Source organism: Rattus norvegicus (genome assembly GCF_036323735.1).
Source record: "Rattus norvegicus strain BN/NHsdMcwi chromosome Y unlocalized genomic scaffold, GRCr8 chrY_unlocalized_34, whole genome shotgun sequence".
Classification (NCBI taxonomy): Eukaryota; Metazoa; Chordata; class Mammalia; order Rodentia; family Muridae; genus Rattus; species Rattus norvegicus.
The window spans coordinates 80,886-96,604 of record NW_026947394.1 but is presented as its reverse complement, the minus strand read 5'-3'; positions in this window follow the sequence as shown (position 1 = coordinate 96,604).

Here is a 15,719-nt window from a genome sequence, read left to right as displayed (position 1 = left end):
TCAGAAAGCAGGCATAGATGTATCATACACTAGGACAGCAGGGAATTGAAATATGATTGAGTGTTGAGGATTGATCTATATTAGGGAACATAAAAGTAAATTCCCGTTTAATAACATGCTTTTTGTGATGAACAAATACAGGAACAGAGGATTCCATATATTTAACATATAACATAGTTTTGGTCATACATTTTCCTCTCCTTCAATTTCCCATAGATATTCCTAATATATATATATATATATATATATATATATATATATATATATATATATATATATATATATATATGAACAGCACTTGAAACTACTTAGCAGAAGAATCAGTGCAATGATGGTGCAATTTACCTCATGATAAAAGAATGTTTTTTTCCAAATCTTTATCTGACATAGCGATCATATCCATAACATAAGACCCAATATATCTTATTCTCCAGAAATATGTTACATATTTGAATAAATAGTTAAAATAATTTCACAATAATTATCAAAAAGTACATGAAAAATACTAAACACACAAATCATTGGTGAAGTTTAAACACAAATGACAATACTTATACTGTGTTGCTGGAAAAAAGAAACTTAGTATACAGTTTCTTGGACTAAATTTTAATATAGCTATTATAGAAATCAATATAAAAATTAAAACCTGAAATCACTTGTGATTCAATAGTACCACTGATGAAATATGTACCTGAAGGAATCTATGTGTATATTCCTGTGATACCTTCAGTAAATGAATTATCTTCTAAGTTTTCACAATATCCATGTTACAAAATGGGATGAATAACATATACTGACACTAGATCTTTACTTAAGCATGAAAAGAGCAAAATTTCAACATTGGCATGTATATTGATAAAGCTATATATCATTGTCCCGATTGAAAAAACAGAATTATGAAGACAAATATCTAAATCTTATGAAAATAGGAGACTACTATTTGTTTGATTTAAACCTCTTCTATAGAAGGAAAGTCAGATGTCATAGTATAAACACGGTCAAATTTTCCCATTGCTCCGATGGCCAGAGAAAAGATCCTATTATTCCTGTTTTGCTAAATAGCCATGTTGTCAAACTGCCTTCCAATTCTTACTGTTTCTGTCCATAGATTACAGCTTACATGAGCTGTGGTCAGACAAATGTATAGGTGTACTGTGCAGCAATTACTGCAGATACGGGTACAAGTGCTAAGACCGTTAGAAGAAGAATGCTGAGCATAAGGCTGGGGAAACATTGAAGAAAAAGAGATGGAAGAACGGGAGGAGAGAGAGAAAGCAATCTGGACATGACACAGTAATTGGACCTATGGCCTCAGTGCATCTACACTTGTATGCACAAGTCCTGCACATGATTAAGACAACAAGATTAGGGAACATGTCAGTAGGCAGTACTCAGTGAACCAATGGATTAGAAAGAAAAGATTAATGGAAAATATAAAGAACATGAAACTGGAAAGAGAATGTATTTGGAAAGAGTAGAACCAAGCTAAGGATAGGTGTGATCAAGGTACATTGTATATATGTATGAAGAATAAATAAAATAAAATAAAAATTCTAAAATAAAAAAATTCTGAAAATCTATTAAGATTTTTTGTATCCTCTGCAAGTCACTTTTTACCCCTAAAAATAGAATAGAGTATCCTAACTTTTGCTTAGTTGTAGGAAAGTCAATGAAAAAGGTAGTTACACTAGTTCAGTGCATGGTGTCTTCATTATGGAAATATCCAACTGAGGGTCATTAATCTGTACAGTTCAATTTTATCACCTGTACAAATAAAATAAAATTAAACAGTGTTTAATGATCCACCGAAACCAAACTGCACACTAGAGAGGTAAATACAGCTTGAAAAATGTCCTCTTCTTAACCTCAACCATTTTAATCTTTGAAACTCTGAATACATGTGAATAAAAAAGGTCTAACCTGATACACAACATATAGGATGGCGTCTTTGTGACTTATATGGCAAGACATTCAGGGTTGTACATTGCCTTCATTATGTCATTCATTTTAAATATCCTAGGAAACCAAGATCTAAAATCCATGGGCTTTGGTCCTGACAGCCATGGATTGCACTCTGTCCATGATAACTTTATGTATATTAGTTAAACACTGAAAGTCAGTTTGCTGCCTTACAAAATTGAACTGATTCATTGCTATGGTTATGATAATGATTTCTTGTAGAATAATTATAAATTCCTCATGACAAAACTTGCTTTCTCTTCTGGTGGTTTGTCGACTATTGATGAGGTTAAACCTCTTCCTTCTCAACATAGAACTTACTATAGATTATTTTTCACTGTCGATCTTATATACACTAAAGATAGGAAAAACACTGAAAATAGGATGGACTTTGTTTTCTGTCCCAAAAGTTCTTTTTTGAATTCTTCTTCATCATCTTCATCACCACCACGACCACCACCATCATCATCATCTAATTTACATGAAACTGATTTTGAAATTTTGTTATGCCAACAATGAAATGAGTATTCTGCTTGAAGCAGAGATATTGATGAACACTAACTCCTGTGCAGTCATTTTAGTGTTATAAAGACATTGCCAAAATTGCTTCAGATGATTGATTGAAATGTTAGTGCTCTTTACAACAGGATTTGAGAGTTCCTTACTGAAAGAATGGTCTTTTACAGCAAGACCTTCATTAACAGACTTTGATTTATCCCATGTACCAAAGAAGTGAAATTGTCCCAGAAATAAAATAATGCCTCTCCAGAAACAGCTTTTATCCAATGATACACATCTACTTCTATTTCTTAATTGCCATGTTGACATGGGCTTAGGATACAATATATTGGGTTGGGGATTTAGCTCAGTGGTAGAGTGCTTGCCTAGCAAGCACAAGGCTCTGGGTTCGGTTCCCAACTCCAAAAAAAAAAAAAAAAAAAAAAAACAAACAGAAACACGTCTATCTGCAGCATGGTCTTTATACTGAAAGGATACAATATATTCTGATTTATTAATGGTATTTTAGTATTATTTGGTTAATTGTTAAAATTTCAAAGGAACATACCTATTCCATGATTATATCCCATGCAACTTTTAATTTGATCTTGAAGTGTTTCATGAAAACTGAAGTATCAAAAATGTATATCTTCCCATTGAAAATTTGTAACATGCATCATGTGAAATACCCAGTGTAGCTCAATGATTGATGTCTCTGAAAGCATTTAAAGACTCTCCTACTGCATTTCTTTAAGCGTGCAGAAACTTAACCCACATAGTTGCAGTTCCAGATTGGCTGTAAACAAATCACTTTCTGAGAGTTGGAAAGTGATTAAAACTTTTGATATGAAACTAGTTAGGACTTTGAGAAAAGGGAAAGGACAGGCCATAGAAAGTATGTTTTTAAAATTCTTTTCTTTAAATTAGACTTTTTTATGCAATATATTTTATTACGGTTCCTCTTCCCTCTATTTCTCCCCTTCTTCTATACCTCTCCTGTCACCTGTATCTACATTCTTTCTGACTCTCAGTAGAAAACTAAAAATCATCTAAGGGTCAAAATTAAAGTAAATGTTAATGAACTGGAGTAGAACAAAACAAGCAGATAGCAAAGAGCCAATAAAAGGCGAAAGAATCAGGTACAGACACAGGGACCCAGCCTTCCATTAACATACTAGAGAACTCTTAGGAAACATAAAACCAGGAAACAATGTATACAAAATCATACAGAGTAACCATTAATAGATGATTAAACAAATTAAAAAAGGAAAAGAAATTGTGAAGAAAATGTCCTAACGGATTATGAGACGATTCTCCAAAGATAATTTTGAGTACCCTTAGTGCTTTTTATGCAGTCTACCCTTAAAATTGAATTGTGTACCCAGTGAGAGTCCCTTGGAGAAAAGTAAGTTTTTATTTTCAAATGAATACCCATTGGAGATAACTTCCAGTTTAGAGATAAGGTGATGTTCAGGGCTTGGGTTCTTTCATGGGCTAATTAATAGGTAACGAGATCTGAGAGGTGTTGTCTTCTGAGCATTATTCAGTTTTGAGACTCAAGAAGTCGCAATAGTTACATCTATCTGAACAGGCCCTAAATTATATTGACCCTGCATATTCACAGTAACTAAGGACAGTGCTGGACAATAAAAGATGATGTAGCCACTGGTGTCTTACTAGTGTTTAAATGTTTAGCATCATGCCCTTGTTCACCAAAAAGGCTCAGGTTATACCCAGGGGGTCATGAAGCAAAATATAAAGATATCCACGCGATATCAGGGTTTAGTCCAAAGAGGTTATGTTGGTTGGGGAGGATGAGGTTTAGAGTGTAGAGGGCTTCCATACATGTGTTATGCATGTATGGAATTATCAAAGAATAAATTGCTTTCTTGAAACTTCTAAATGTAACCACCAAGAATATTTGGGAGATATTCTTTCAATTCTGCTCTATTTGTTTTAAAAATTGGGTCTCATTGTGTAGCTCAAATTACCGCAGAACTGCTAGTTTTCATCCTCCTTCATCCCCTACACTTGTAGCAGGTTTACTCAACATTGCCAAAATTATAGAATATGTGTAAATCTTCTGTTGTTGAAGTTTGATTACATAATGCATTATTCTGTCATTTGTTTTTCAGTTAACAATATATCTTTAATACATGTGCATGCGGAATTTCATCATGGAATATATTGCATTTCATAAATGGTAGTATACTCATTTCTTTAAATAATAATCTAGTTGTGCCGTTCAGTTTATTTTCATTTTCATTAAATAAAGTTTGCTACAGAAAATCAGCATGGACACTGACTCAGGCACTGTACTCAATGGTGATTATTAACATTATATTTTGTGTAAATTACAAAACACATTGTTGGAATGATGTCAAGGCTGTTAAGTAATGTAATACTTGTATAAATACTGCCAAATTTCCATCTCAGAAGACTCTAATAATATATATTGCTAACAATTTTATATGAGAACTCATACTATACCATTCAAAATTAAATGGTAGACATATTTTAAAAAGGTATCAGTCTCTGACTTCTGTCAGTTCTTTAATTAGGGGAAGGATTGAAGAAGTTGAAGAGGAGGCCAACCTCTATAGGAAGACAAGCAGTCACAACTACTCTGGAATGCTAAGATCTCCCAGACTCTGAGCCACCAATCAGGCAGGACAAAAAAGGTGATCTGAGGCCCTGACACATGTATAGCAGAGGACTGCCTGGTCTGGCCTAATCCTTGAGAGACTTGAGGCCCCAGGGTTTATGGTGCCTGGCAAGGTATGGGGAGCATCCTCTTTGAGTCAGGGAGGAAGACGTGGAATGGGATGAGGAACTGTGGGAGGGAAAAGGCACAATGGCAGGAATGTAAATAAATAAATTAATTTTTAAAATAGTTTCACTCATAAATTCAAATGCTAGTTTCTTTTTAACATATACATTGCAATTCAATCGTGAAATTTGGTGTTTTTGCTTAGTGAACGGTGTAAGCATTAATCCTTAATTTACTCTTCATACTATTTGCGATTTTCTCTATTCTTATTACTTTACATCAATTGTGTTTGGATATGTAGTATGCTTAGTATTCATAATATGTGCAGAAAATACATTCATGATTTTTTATTTTAATGATCTGTTATGTGTGAACGTCTATGTATAGATTTGTGCACATGAACACAGGCACTTGGGGAGACCAGGAGATGTCAGATCCCCTGTAGCTGCTTTTACAGCTGGTTGCAAGTGGCTTCATAGGTCTTGGAAACTGAACGTGTTTGCTCTAAATAGTAGTAAGTGCTCTTAACTATTAAGCTAATACTACAATACTTATTTCATAATAAAATCAACCTATCATTTTCTCATGGATTTCAAGGTATCTTTGAATTTGAGACATCTTGCCACCTTCTAGGTGCTGAGACTACATTCAGGCATTATTTTTTCCAATTTTCTTTCCTTTATCATAGTAAGATGCATTGGATTAAATATGATAATATTATGCAGTAATTCTTTCAAATTATTACTTATAGAACCTAGGGTAAATATCTGTTTCTTTCGTCTGCAATTAACTATATTAATTTTACAGTTTCCAGGTCTCTCTTTCTTTACACAATCCATCTCATGTGTTTTTGCTTTCATATAGAATGAAGTAAAAGCTTTTTAGTTTTTCTTTGAGTAATTAATGTACTAAGAAAATGTGTTGAATTTCCTATTTAAGGCCAATACAATACATTATTTCTTTAAAATGTTCTTAGACTTTTTTTTCCTTTCTTATTATAGTTCTGATTAGTCTCATTATTAATATTCTGTGTAACCTTTTATGTGTGCATGTGTTGTAGTGAATATTGAAGTATTCAAACATATAAGTGTAGGTATCAAATTTAGGTTCTTAGTTTTTCTTTTTTTTTTTTTTTTTTGCTTTTCTTTTTCCTTATTTCGGAGGTGGGTATCCAACTCAGGGCCTTGCGTTTGCTAGGCAAGCGCTCTACCAATGAGCTAAATCCTCAACCCTTTCTTGGTTTTTCAAGGCATGAAATTTTATCTGCTTGGACACCTCACTAGAACACACTATAAAAATTTAAGATGACATACAGCTCCAGGCTGCTTTTATGTAGACAATATTTTCATCATTTTCTTTTCACAAATAATTTGGTTATTCTAATATATTTTATTTTGCATGTATACGTGATAACCCAAGTATTTTAATATTTAATTAATAATTTTATCATAACTATTGTGTACATTAGACCTAGTTAATATGAAATAACCTTAGATACAATTGAATAAATGCAATTAGTTACCTAAAGCATGAAGCTTGGTACATAATTTTGTTCATTATTCCTATGCATTTGCATAAAGCAGAGAATATTTCATTGCTACAATCCTGATGCCAATTTTACACACTATGACAGCTACCAACTACATTTGACATTTATTCACTTAACAGGAGTTAGGATTATATTATTAAATTATATTTCCCCAAAATCAAATAAATAGATTTATTTTGCCTCAATTAATTAAACACGCTATAGCAGGAAAAAGTTTAATTTCCTTTTGTTTGGTTAAGACGAAATTTAACTTTTACACTCTCCAGCCCATCAGAAAGTCACTATTCTTATAGAGAAAGATGTACCACACACAGGTCGAATTTCTAGTACAACATGTAATTACAATCATCATTCTTTTCAGTTCCAAGTGACTGTTCACATCATGCCTGTAAAAAAGAATGATCAACATGGCAGCATAACCAAAGTGCAGTGCAAAGTGCAGTGGTATAAATAGCTTGGTGATAGCCAACAGCTCTCTAATTTTGCTTAAGTCCTGTTCAATGAATATGGATGGTCCTGGTAATTTAGCCACGTATATAAGTCTATTGAAGCTGTGGTTATGGGGAAGAATATACAGCCCCTTACCACTTACACCAGTATCATACCTAACAACAATCATAGCCATGTGTCCTTATATACAGTATTAATTACAGTCTCTGAAACAAAGATCACAGTTAAAATCTCAGCCATTCAAAATGCAGGATAGAAATTTCAAGCCCAGTCTCAATGGCTCTATCTACAAAATGTCACTTGATTCAAGGTTGAGGAACATTACAGAAGAGGGGGCAAGAAGATTGTAAGAGACTAAAGTTTACTATGAGATGGTGTCTCAAAGTAACACCAGAAATTACACCTATAGCATCTCACTAACATGACTGCCTAAACAACAGCTGAGGAAGAGAGGGAATGGGGAAGAATGGAAGTTTAGTTTTCTTTCTGTTTCAATTCCTCCTCCTCCTCCCCCTCCCCCTCCTCCTCCTCCCCCTCCTCCTCCTCCTCCCCCTCCTCCACCTCCTCCTCCCCCTCCTCCTCCTTCTTCTTCCTCTTCCTTCTCCTCCACCTCCTCCTCCCCTTCATCCTCCTTCTTCTTCCTCTTCCTCCTCCTCCTCCTCCACCTCTCTCTCTCTTTTTCTCTCTCTCTATCTATCTATATATATATACATATATATATATATATATATATATATATATATATATATCATTGTTGGATATTTCCTGTTTACATTTCGAATGTTATTCCCCTTTCCAGGTTTCCAGTCCACAAGCCCCTTAACCCTTCCCCCTACCCTTCTATAAGGGAATTCACATCTCCACCCACAGCCTCCCCACACCTCCGCACATTCCCCTAAACTGGGGTCCAACCTTGTCAGAAGAAAAATTGTTTCTCATTCCATTGTTTCTCAGCAAGACCATCCTTTGCCACATGCAGTTGGAACCATGGGTCAGACCAAGTATATTCCTTCTGTTGTGGTTTGGTTCCTGGACGCTCTGGTTTGTTGGCATTGATATTATTATGGGGTTGCTAATCCCATCAGCACTTTCAATCCTTTCTCTAATTCCTCCAACTGGGGTCTGATTCTTGGTTCAGTGGTTTGCTGATGGCATTTGCCTCAGTTTTTGATATGTTCTGGCTATGTCTCTAAGTAAGGATCAATATCCAGTCATTGTCAGCCTGCACTTCTTAGCTTCATCCATCTTATCTTGTTTTGGTGCTGTATATGTATGGGCTACATGTGGGCCAGGCTCTGAACAGCAGGTCTTTCCAGTTATAAACTTTTCCTCTTATCCCATCCCATGGGCATTTTGGCTCCCTTTTTAAAGAAGGAGTGAAGCTTCTACATTTTGTTCATCCTTCTTGAGTTTCATGTGGTCTGTGTATTGCATGATGGGTAATTCAAGCTTTTCGAATAATATCTATTTATCAATGAAAGCATACCAAGTGTGTTTTTCTGTGATTGAGTAACCTCACTTAGCATGATAATTTCTAGTTCATAACATTTGCCTATGAATTTCATGAAGTCATTATTTGAATCTGAGTAATATTGTGAAGATGTACCACATTTCTGTATTCATTACTCTGTTGAAGGGCATCTGGGTTCTTTCCAGCTTCTGACTATTTTTAATAAGGCTGCTATGAACATAGTCGAATATATTTCACTGTTGTATGTTGACTGTTGTATGTGTCATTTGGGGATATGCCCAAGAGAGTTATAGCTGGGTCCTCAGGTCATGGAATGTTCAATTTTCTGAGGAACCTTCAGAAGGGTTGTACTAGTCTCCAATCCAACCAAAAATTGAGGAGTGTTCTTGTTTCTCCACATCCTCACCAGCATCTGCTGTTACCTGAGATTTATATATTAGCCATTCTGAATGTTGGGAGGTGAAATCTCAGATTTGTTTTGATTTTAATTTCCTGATGACTAAGAATATTGAACATTTATTTAGTTGTTTTTTGGCCTTTTGATAACCTTCAGCTGAGAATGTTTTGCAACTCACTGTACCCCATTTTAATAGGGTATTTTTGCTTTCTAGAGTCTAACTTCTTAAGTTTATTGTGTATTTTGGATATTACCCACTATCAGATTTAGGATTGTTTAAAATTTTTCCCAATCTGACAGTTGCAGTTTTGTCCAAATGACTATGTCTTTTGCCTTACAAAAGCTTCGCTGTTTTATGGGGTCCTATTTATCAATTCTTGATCTTAGGGCATAAGTCATTGGGGATTTGTTTAGGAAATTTTTTCCACTGCACATGTGTTCAAGACTCTTCCCCAACTTTTCTTCTATTAGTTTGAGTGTATCTGGTTTGATGTGTAGGTCCTTGTTTCACTTTGACTTAAGCTTTGTACATGGTCATAAAAATGAGATAATTTGCATTTTCCTACATGCTGACTTCCAGTTGAACCAACATTATTTTTGAAAAATGCTATGTTTCTTCCTTTGGATGGTTTCTATCTCCTTTGCCAAATATCAAATGACAGGTGTGTGGGTTCATTTCTGGGTTCTTCAGTTCTATTCCACTGGTCTATCGATCTGTCTCTGTACCAATACCATGCAGTTTTCATCACTATTGCTCTGTAAATCTGCTTGAGTTCAGGTGTGTTGATTCCCCTAGAAGTTCTTTTATTGTTGAGGATACTTTTAGCTATCCTGGCTTTTTCTTATTCCAAATGAATTTGCAAATTGCTCTTTCTATGTCTATTAAAGAAGTGAGTAGGAATTTTGATGGAGATTGCATTGAATGTGTAGATTGCTTTTGGCAAAATAGTCATCTTTACTATATTAATCCTGTCAATCCATGAGCATGGAAATTCTTTCTATCTTCTGAGATCTTCCTCAATTTCTTTCTTCAGATACATGAACTTCTTATCATGCAGATCATTCACTTTCTTGGTTAAACTTAGACCAAGATATTTTATATTATTTGGTAGTATTGTGAAGTGTGTAATTTCATTGTTTTCTTTCTCAGTCTGTTTATCCATTGAGGAGAGGAAGGCTACCAGTATGTTTTAGTTAATTTTATACCCTGATGTTGGGAGCAACTAAAGATGGCCCTGACATCTATTGGTCATTTGTGGTATACAACCATGAAGTCGTGTCTTTAGCTTTCTTCTGGCGTTTTACTAGGCCACAGTTGATAAGCATGTTAATAAGATATCTCCACTCCACTAATCCCCAGAGGGCAAGCTTACATCCACTGTCTGTTTTGTACTTCCTTTGTTCCCCAGGGTCCCCGGAATCAACAATGAGGTGTTCCTGCAATAAAGACTGTTAAAGAAGAATCCAAAGGTGTCCTGTCTTCCTTGCTGGTCGAGGTGGGCGCTTCAACTAGTGGCCCTTACTGGGACCCGAGAAAATTATCGTTTCTCGTTTGGATTCAGAACTTTTTCAGTCTCAGGACTGTGGATGTTGGTAAGTTCCCATAAGGTTAAATTAGTTGCCGGAGTTGGGATGATAAGGCTCCCAGAATCGGAACGATAAGGCTCCTGAATAAGGGATTATAAAATTTCCCTTATAGGACAATAAGGTTCTCTGGAGTAAGCAGAGATGATGAAAGCCTTGGTTTAGAGGCAAAGGGGTTTGTGGAACACAGCAATGTTGCCTTTCCTATTTGATCCTTTGTGGGTTGGACTAATACTCTTGCCTTATACTCTTTTTGTGTTGTGGTGTTGCTACTGTCTGAATTGCCACCGTCCAGGGCATGAATGCATTTGCTGGGAAGAGCCCACTAATGATGAGCCACAAGATCGTGTGTAAATAAACAGGCCAGCTCACCCTGCTCATAAATTGGTCGTAAATTAGGTCATAAAACCATGGGAAACTCTCACTCCACCCTGCTGTTGTCAGCTCTTCAGGAGCTTCTTAGTCAGCGTTAGCTTAAAATTGAAAAGAAATTCCTGTTGAGTTTTTTTGGTGAATGTAACCGTTGTGCTCTGTGTTTTATAGTTTCAGGGTTGCTCAATTTCAGAGTGTGGAACAAGTTAGGAAAAGATCTGGATAAGGAAACTACATAGGGCAAGCTTAAACCAGGGAAAAATCCGCTTTGGCGTATGGTTCGTACCTGCTTAGAAGATAAACAATGTGAAGAAGCTGTTATGGCAGGTCAGAAAATCCTTAACGAGCAACAAGAGAGTATGTCAGAAGGAGAGAAAGTTTTGAGTTCTGCCAGTTGAAGGCCTGACCTTCAACTTTTGCTCACAGAAAGAGAGTGCTCATTAAGAGAAGCTATTTAAGGGAGCCTACCTTGTCTGCTGGCCTTATTCCAAGAGAGGAGTCAGTCTCCAGCATTAAGTTACTTTTCTCCTTAGTCATCATTAACATGAAGAGTGCCTTTTATCCTATCCCCACAACAGCCAGTTCCTGCCCCTATGGTCCAACTGTCCCAGGTTAGGGGGCAGAGAAGCCCTGAGGACTGCAAAACTGCCAACAGCCAAAGGTGAAAGTTAAAACAGAGAGCATTCCTGGAAACCGGTTGGCCCAAGCCTAACCAGATGTGTTTCAAATGCATATGTTTCATCAACTCTGACCAACTTTTACTCTGACAAGACGAGATAAAAATAAGGAGGACCTGAAGATCCAACCCTTCTCCTGAATTAGTAGCTCTTTTCCAAGAACCAGGGGCCATAAAACCTTTTGGCATCCCCTTATCTCCTGGAGCCATAAAACAGGGACGTATTGGGGGAAGATGGGCTGGAAAAGGCCTCGATGATTTGGGCTAGCATGAGTAAAACTTGTAATAAAAAAGAGACAAGGTAATGGTAAAGTGTTTTTGTGTATGGGTTCATTTAGAGTTATATTTCAGTCTTTGGACGCTGACTAGAGATAGTTTACACCCTAGATATGAGAGAGAATAGGTTTGGGAAAAACAGTCCTCCCAGACTCTCCACAGATGCTTTGGAGAAAGAGAAAAACTTTCAGAGCTCTCCTGGAAACAGAAGAAAGGCCGAAGACGTCCTGCCTCTCTGCTGGCTCCTATTGGAGAAAATGCTTATTTCTGGTTCTGGGTTCCATAAGCAGGATATCTGGGTCCCTTCAGTTGGACACCATCTAGTTTTTTTCCTTTTTTGTCTATTGTCTGTCCTTGGTACATAAAGCTGTCCATGACTGTCAGTTTATGTCTGTGGTTTTTGTTTCTCATTGTTTAAATGTTTTATGTTTAATGATCAAAAGAAAAAAAATGGTAAAAACTTTATCTGCCGGTTGTTCACACCTTGATTTGGTTTTAACACATTTCTAAATTGAGAACAAATGAATAAAAAACAGTTTCAATCAGCCTTTTGAGCCCTATACCTCCAGCAAGGAACCTAGGTCAGCTAGAGAAGCTGCCGAGGTGGGGGGGGGGGGGATGGAGCATCTGGAGAGCTGATCTTAAAAGCGCCAGCAGCTCCTCAGCTTCTTGGTATGGGAGCTGATGGCTATTTCTCTTAGAAAAATCCCTGACTTGTCATTAGATTTAGCAAGTGACAAGGTGCTTCTTTCAAAATCACAACTAGAAAAGGAAAAATATGGTGCTTGGTCTATATAATAAAGACATGTGTAACCACTTCAATTTTGCTTCTGACTGGTTTTAAATGTATAAATATCCTCTACATGTCTTGGTCATAGATTATTGGCCTTTAAGTTATTAGATATGGTTAAAAAACTAAAACATGGGCTGGGGATTTAGCTCAGTGGTAGAGCGCTTACCTAGGAACCGCAAGGCCCTGGGTTCGGTCCCCATCTCCGAGAAAAAAAAAAAAACAAAACAAAAAAACCTAAAACATCTGTAACAAAAATTGACATAAAACTGGTAATTTGGATAGAGTCATTCTAGAAAATATGTAACATGAGCCAAACTAGAGAAACAGGTCTAAATTAAGATAATATTTTCATAGAACTCTTGTCCAAGAAGCCAGGCACCCCCCAAATCACAGAATGTAAAATTCTATTGGAAGTTTTTAAAAGATTTCATGATTCTTTTAATTTAATTTCTGATTCTGCTTATGTAGTTAATGCTGTGCGCTCACTTAAAATTGCGGAGTCAATTCTTTTATAATTACAAAAATTGATTTGGGCCAGAAAAAATAAGTTTTTCATACAACATATTCGAACTCATACTATTTTGTCTGGTCCCATGCCAGTAATAACGCCCTGGTGGATGCTAGTACTCATAGAGAATTTATTTTTCATACAGCTCCAGTTGCTCTCGTTAGAGAATTTCATCAAAAGTTTCATGTTCCTGCTTTTACTCTTCAACAAAAATTTAAAATCTCTAGAGCTACAGCTCCTGATGTGTTGTTACATTGTCAGAATTGTGTTGAGTTTCAGCACCCTCCTCAGGTGGGGATTAACCCTCGTTGTCTGATTCCACTAAAACTTTGACAGATGGATGTCACACACATATCTCAATTTGGAAATTTAAAATATGTTCATGTTTCTGTTGATACCTGTTCCAGCATTATACATGCCACCCTGATTACTGGTGAAAAGGCTCGTAATGTCATTAGTCATTGCTTAGAGGCATGGGCGGCCTGGGGAAAGCCAGATAGTCTCAAGACAGACAATGGACCTGCCTACACTGCAAAGTCTTTTCAGGCATTTTGCCAAACAATGCAGGTCAAACATACTACAGGATTGCCATACGATCCCTAACGTCAAGGAATTGTGGAAAGAGCACATCGTACTTTAAAAGAGCTCTTACAAAAACAAAAAGGGGGAAATGCCTATGGTAGAACACCAATAGAACAGTTGTCTTTAGCTATTTTTACTCTATTTTTTTTTTAATTTTGGATGTGCATGGCCTCTCTGCTGCAGATCGCCATGCCGCTACTAATCCTATGACTTATGCAGAATAAAGTGGAAGGATGTCTTCACTGGTGAATGGTGTGGCCCAGATCCCGTAATTTCAAGATCTAGGGGAGCTGTTTGTGTTTTTCCACAGAATCAAGATAATCCAATCTGGGTGCCTGAACGTTTGACTGGCAAACTGCCTCCTGCTCTATATGAACATGAGACTATGAACCCTACTATTACTACTGGGAATGATAATCCAGGTTGATTCACTCATGCTGTGGGCTATTGCCAGATCCTGGCCAGTACTTATGCCAGTTCATAGCAATTCTACTGTGTTGCCAACATTTTTCTCCACATCCTGTTTGCATGTTGTTCCTTGTATAGTGCCTAATGGAGAATTGCCCCAACAGTATACTGCCACTAATCTTTCTTTGTTACATACATTTAACTCTTAAAATTTCCTCCCAGCCTTATATATGGCTATGAAGGACAATATTGGCTTATTGGTTAGATCCTGTGAGTGACAGTGCTATGGGCACTGGACCCATCCTGGCTGTTTTGAGTCAAATTATACAAGGAGCCTCTTCAGCAGTGGAGACACGTCAATCATTAATTCTTCTAAGTTGAACATTACAACCTTGATTATGATGCATAATTGTAGTTTTCCATCACCCCCGGGGCAAAGTATTCACACACTGGATGACTCTACCTGTTGTAGAGTCCTACCCACTTGCCCCCCTTATCAAGCCTTTCCACCTAAATTTACCCCATGTCAGAGTTCATTCCATAGATCAAAACAGTTCCTACCGGGATTTGAATTTTCCCCTCCTCTTGGCAATGTTCAGTACGATTGAGAAAGACATAAACCTGGCAAGCATAATTTTTGGCCCTGATATCAATGGGTATTATAAAATGAGCAGGGAGCATACACATCTTTAATTCCTTTTGCTTGATTATTAGGTGAAGATTTTGCATTGTATACTATTTCAGCCACTAGACCAGTAACAAAACAAGTTTAGTAAATGTAAAGATTAATGGCCTTTTAGCGAATGATACTACCATTGGTGCTTCAGTATGTGTGAGACCACCTTTCTTTTTTCTGATAAGCTTTAATATAAACGATAATGCTTTAAATTGTATAACTCTAATGTAGTCTGTTATTTAGCTGAATGCTGGGATGGCACCAATGATACCACGGTGATGGTCAATATTCCTTCTTTTGTGCCTATCCCTCTAGAAACAAATCCAGATAATTTTCCCATACTTTATTTACTAAGAACCTAAAGAAATTTTGGTATTATGGCAGCTATAATGTCAGTCATTGTGCTATCAGCCACTACAGCAACAACAGCTGCGATTGCTATGACTAATAAGGTACAGACTGCTGAGACTATCAATCAGACTGTGGAAAGAACTGCAGTGGCATTGGAGATACAAGAAGAATTTAATGCCCACTTGGCATCTGGCTTTCTATTAGCTAACCAATGGATGGATTTGATTCAAGAACAAATTGAGGCATTATATCATATGACACAGCTGTCCTGTGTTTCCTCCCTTAGAGGATTAAGTATTACTCCTTTGCAAGCTAACCTTTCTCAGTATTCTCAACAGAGCAAAGAAATCACAAATTATCTTAAAGGAAACTGGTCCATGAAAGTGGAACAATTATCGA